Source organism: Anolis sagrei, chromosome 1 (genome assembly GCF_037176765.1).
Source record: "Anolis sagrei isolate rAnoSag1 chromosome 1, rAnoSag1.mat, whole genome shotgun sequence".
In the NCBI taxonomy this organism is placed as follows: domain Eukaryota; kingdom Metazoa; phylum Chordata; class Lepidosauria; order Squamata; family Dactyloidae; genus Anolis; species Anolis sagrei.
This window is the reverse complement of record NC_090021.1, coordinates 157,742,046-157,748,045: the sequence shown is the minus strand read 5'-3', so window position 1 is coordinate 157,748,045 and position 6,000 is coordinate 157,742,046.

Here is a 6,000-nt window from a genome sequence, read left to right as displayed (position 1 = left end):
TGGGGATCCAGGCTCAACGATGAGTCCAGGGTCACACCCAAGCTGCGAACCTGCGCCTTCAAGGGGAGTGCGACCCCATCCAGCACAGGCTGTAACCCTATACCCCGTTCGGCCTTGCGACTGACCAGGAGTACCTCTGTCTTGTCTGGATTTAATTTCAGTTTGTTCGCCCTCATCCAGACCGTTACAGCGGCCAGGCACCGGTTCAGGACCTCGACAGCCTCCTTAGTAGCAGGTGGAAAGGAGTGACAGAGTTGGACATCATCTGCGTACAGATGACACCGCACCCCGAAACTCCGGATGATCTCACCCAGCGGCTTCATGTAGATATTAAACAGCATGGGGGACAGTATGGAACCCTGTGGAACCCCACAAGTCAAAGGTTGTGGTGTAGAACAGGAGTCTCCCAATAACACCTTCTGGGTGCGGCCCTCCAGGAATGACTGGAGCCACTGCAAAGCAGTGCCCCCAAGGCCCATTTCCGCAAGGCGCCCCAGAAGTATACCGTGGTCGATGGTATCGAAGGCCGCTGAGAGGTCCAGGAGCACCAACAGGGACACACTCCCCCTGTCTAGCTCCCGGCGCAGATCATCCACTAAGGCGACCAAGACCGTCTCGGTACCATGTCCCGGTCTGAAACCAGACTGTGCCGGATCCAGATAATCCGTGTCTCTCAAGAATACCTGGAGTTGTGAGGCCACCACGCTTTCCATGACTTTGCCCAAAAAGGGGAGATTGGAAACAGGCCGAAGGTTTTCCAATTTAGTGGGGTCCAGTGATGGTTTCTTCAACAGTGGCTTTATAATAGCCTGTTTTAGGCTCGCTGGAATCTTGCCTTCCCGAAGGGAGGCATTTACCACCACTGTTACCCACTCAGCCAATCCCCCTCTGGCCTCCCTCAGAAGCCAGGATGGGCAGGGGTCTAGGATGGACGTGGTGGGCCTCATTCCTCCAAGTATCTTGTCCACATCCTCGGGTTTCACAAACTGAAAAGAATCCATCAAAATAGGACAAGCAGGTGCTCTTGTTACATCCTCAGAGACTGCATTTAACGCGGCATCCAGCCCAGAACGGATCAAGGCGACTTTGTCTGCAAAGAACCGAGCAAATGCTTCACAGCGCGTGACCGAATTGTCAGGGCTCCCGCCTGAGGTGGCGGGAGTTAAAAGACCTCTGACAATCCGAAACAACTCCGCCGGACGGTTCTTTGCAGACGCAATAGTGGCCGCAAAGAAGGTTTTCTTTGCGGCCTTTATTGCCGCGGCATATGCCCTAAGAAAGGACACAAACCGTGCTCGATTTGACTCGCTCGGATCCGAACGCCACACGCTCTCTAGTTCCCTCTTCCTTCGCTTCATCACTGCCAGCTCCTCAGTAAACCAAGGGGCTGGTTTAGCTCGGCTACTTGAGAGGGGACGTTCCGGAGCAATCATGTCAATAGCCCTGGCCATCTCCCCATGCCAGAGAGCGACCAAGGCTTTGACATGGTCACCTACCGAGGTGGCGGGAAAATCCCCAAGAGCCGTCAGGAATCCATTCGGATCCATCAGCCTCCTGGGGCGGACCATCTTAATGGGTCCTCCACCTTTGCAGAGGTTAGGGGGCGCAGTGAGCCTAAATCTGATCAGGAAGTGGTCGGTCCATGGCAACGGAGAGATGGACAACTCCTCCACACCGCCACCCTGTTCCCATCCCTGGCAGAAAACCAAGTCCAATGTGTGTCCAGCACAGTGGGTGGGGCCAGATATTTGTTGGGACAGCCCCATGGTTGCCATGGCAGACATGAAGTCCTGAGCCGCACCTGTGAGGGTCGCCTCGGCATGGATATTGAAGTCTCCCAGCACAAGGAGCTGTTGAGACTCCAACGCCAGGCTCGAGACCACCCCGCTAGCTCAGGTAGGGAGACTGTAGTGCAGCGAGGTGGACGGTACACTAGCAGAATCCCTATTCTGTCCCGGTCACCCACCCTCATGTAGACGCATTCAAAATTTGTGGTCTGCGGGATGGGGCACCTGGTCAGATGTATCTCTGACCAGGTGCCCCATCTCTGTAGTATCTCTGTATTTCTTGATTTAAGTCATTGACTTGCTGGCTGATATCTGAACAGAGGATGGGCCAGAGATGTCAATGCCTTGGTCCTTTCATTATTGGCTGCTACTTCCCAGAGGATGTCAGGTAGTGCAATACTGGCTAAACATTATAATTTCTCCTGTGGTGTGGGGAGCAGACATCCTGTGATTATGCGGCATGTTTAATTAAGAACCACATCCACTGTTTTTAACGTGTAGCAAAGCGCAAGGGCAGATGTCTTCAGTGTTTGGTTGTGATCCCCAGAATTAATGAATATATAACAATCATTCCCATTTCACTGTAAACTCAGTTTAAGTTTGTTACAGCTTTTAGTATAAATGCAACATTCTGATACTTTCCTATTATTTTCGTATTTCTGGTAATGAGCTTATTATCAGTCTGATGGGGTTCTGTGAATTCTTGATTGAAAATCTGACAATAAGAAAGGACAATACACAAACATTCCTTTGTTATCCCACCTGTCTCCTAATATAGGAATTCAAGGTGGCTAACACTGAAAATAAAACACTGGAAAGTAAAAAAATACAAGATACACACACACACACACACACACACACACACACTAGCTGCCCTCCGCCACACGTTGCTGTTGCCCAGTCTGGTGATCTGGAATATAAATAATGAGAAAGTGTTGGTTTCTAATCTATGTAATGCCTTTATTCTTGTGGGTAAACAGTATTTCTTGCTGTTCCTTTGTCAGTGTTGATGTGGAGATTGTCTGGTTTGCCTGCTCTGGAACATTAAACATATCATTGTCCTTCTTTAGGGGTCCCTTTCAAAACTTTGATACTGCATCTGTCACATACATATATGTGTGTGTGTGAATGGCTAGATGGCCCTTTGTCAGGAGGGCTTTGATTATGTTTTCTTGCCCAGGTGAAGGGAGTTGGACTGGATGGCCTTAAGGCAGCATTTCTCAAACTGGGGTTTGGGACCCCGGTGGGGGTGGGGGGGTTGCGAAGGGGTGTTAGAAGGGTTGCCAAAGACCATCAGAAAACACAGTATTTTCTGTTGGTCATGAGGGCTCAGTATGAGAAGTTTGCCCCAATTCTGTCGTTCATGGGGTTCAGAACACTCTTTGATTGTAGGTGAACTATAAATCCCAGAAACTACAACTCCCAAATGCCAAGGTCTATTTCCCCCAAACTCCAACTGTGCTCATATTTGGGCATATTGAGTATTCATGCCAAGTTTGGTTCAGATCCATCATTGTTAGAGTCCACAGTGCTCTCTAGATGTAGGTGAACTACAACTCCCAAACTCAAGGTCAATGCCCACCAAACCCTTCTAGTGTTTTCTGTTGGTCAGGGGACTCCTGTGTGCCAAGTTTGGTTCAATTCCATCGTTGGTGGAGTTCAGAATGCTCTTTGATGGCAGGTGAACTATAAATCCCAGCAACGACAATTCCCAAATGACAAAATCATTTTTTTGAGTGGAGGACATAAATTGGACTGTTAGGTGTCTTGTGTTCAAATTTGGTGTCAATTCCCCCAGCGGTTTTTGAGTTCTGATGGTAGCACGAACTAACATTACACACACACACACACACACACACACACACACACACACATATATATGACATGACTAAATTATTTATACACTTAAAACCATTAAAAATTAAAGTGTTATGTATTAATATCCCCAATCAGACAGCCTTTAAAGATAAACCCAGCTTACTTGCTGAGAAAAAAATCTGTTGGATAAGAATTCAATGAATTTCAGTGAAATGCTAACCAGACAATGACCATTCCCTACTCTTGACTGACTCAATCATATTAGTCAGAAGGACTAAAATGAAATAAGAACGGAGGTACTTGTTCTAACTCATCATTATCAGAGAACTGTATGAAACACACAATCATAAAACAACACGACAAATGGGGTAAAAAAGTGTAGGCATGTAAGAATTTAGCAATTTAGGTGCTGAACAAAACTGAAATGACAGATGACACTTCAAATGTTCTGCAAGGTACAGATAAATCTGTAAAAATACTGCTGATTCTATGTACTTAAAGTACATTCTACAATCAGGAGGGCACACATTTTGAAAGATATCAGCAGAACTCTTAGAAAAAACAGTTTATAAAATGATCTATGTCATGAAGCAATATTGGGGTGGGGAGTGGGACGAGTAATAAAGATCCAGCAGTATGAACACAGCATATTTCTTCTGCTTTGTTAATACAATAGAGTTAATTAAAATGTGAAGTCTTTCATATTTGACAGTTGAAAAATACACGTATGAGATGATAATCTATCAGGAAAGTTCATGTCAGATTTACAATGAGGTTCAGAAATGTGCTAAACACATGTAAAATTCCACTGGGAAATGGCAAAAGTTCAACAACGTTGGGAAAATAATAGCATGGCTATACATGATTTAAAATTGCATTTTGTATTTTCTGAAGAATATTACTCCCAGATTATTGCTTCTTCATGTTGCCAGCAACAGAGGCAGTTATGTGATCACAGGATTGTTGTAGGTTTTTTCGGGCTATATGGCCATGTTCTAGAGGCATTCTCTCCTGACGTTTCGCCTGCATCTATGGCAAGCAACATCAGAGGTAGTGACGTCACTACCTCTGAGGTTGCTTGCCATAGATGCAGGCGAAACGTCAGGAGAGAATGCCTCCAGAACATGGCCATATAGCCCGGAAAAAACGACAGCAACCCAGTGATTCTGGCCATGAAAGCATTCGACAATATGTGACCATAGTTTGCAGATCAATATATCTGCTGAAATCAGACAGTGTCAGTTAAACAGTGTACCGTTTGCATGTATGTATGACATCATATCAATGATATTGTATTACAGACATATATCTTTATTTCACTTGTATGCATAATTTGGCAATGTGGCAGCTGGATCACCAATAAGGACCCTGTCAGAGTTGTATCCGAAATTGATCACGAGCAGCCGGATCTTTCGGCTAAAGGGGGTGATGAGATTGAGTGGCACTCTACCTGAGGCTGCGGCATATGGGGAGCTTTGCAAATCAGGCAAGAGCAGGCGCCTGGTGGTGACAGTTCCTCCTCTTTCTTCCTTGGCAGTCTTCTCCATCCCTTCCTGAAGTCCCGTCCTCCCTTGGCTGAGTGCCTGCTTGAGGCAAATAAGGCCAGAAAGAGACGGAAAGAGAGAAAAAGGCTAATCCTATTCCTAACCCTAACCCCTCTTCTTATGGTACAATATAACTTTTTGTTTTGTTTCTTTTTTTTAAAAGGCATATGTTTTGAAAATCATTACAGCTACTATTTCAAACCACCAATTTGATTGCTCCTGTTTTAAGTATCCCTTCTACATAATCTGTCATAATTTCTACTAGAGATATTTGTAACCCTCATTGTCCTATGCAGTGATTACCAAAGTGGGCGCTACCGCTCCCTGGTGGGCACTGCAGCGATCGGGGGGGGGGGGGGGGTAATGGCCACAGGTGCATTTGGGGGCTATGAATAACTGTAAAGGGGTGGTGAAAGCATAAAAGAAAGAAGAGAAGATTTAGAAAAAATGATTTTGGGGGGGGGGGGGGTCAAATAAGTTTGTGAACCACTGTCAGTGATTTCCAAAGTGGGCGTTACTGCCCCCTGGTGGGTGCTGCAGCGATCCGGGGGGGGGGGTGTAATGGCCACAGGTACATTTTGGGGTGATGAATAACTGTAAGGGGTGGTGAAAGCATAAAAGAAAGAAGAGAAGATTTAGAAAAATTGTTTTCCAGGGGGAGGCCAAATAAGTTTGGGAACCACTGTCAATGATTCCCAAAGTGGGCGTTACCGCCCCCTGGTTGGTGCTGCAGCGATGTGGGGGTGTGTGTGTGTGTGGTAATGACCACAGGTACATTTTGGGGTGATGAATAACTGTAAGGGGTGGTGAAAGCATAAAAGAAAGAAGAGAAGATTTAGAAAAATTGTTTT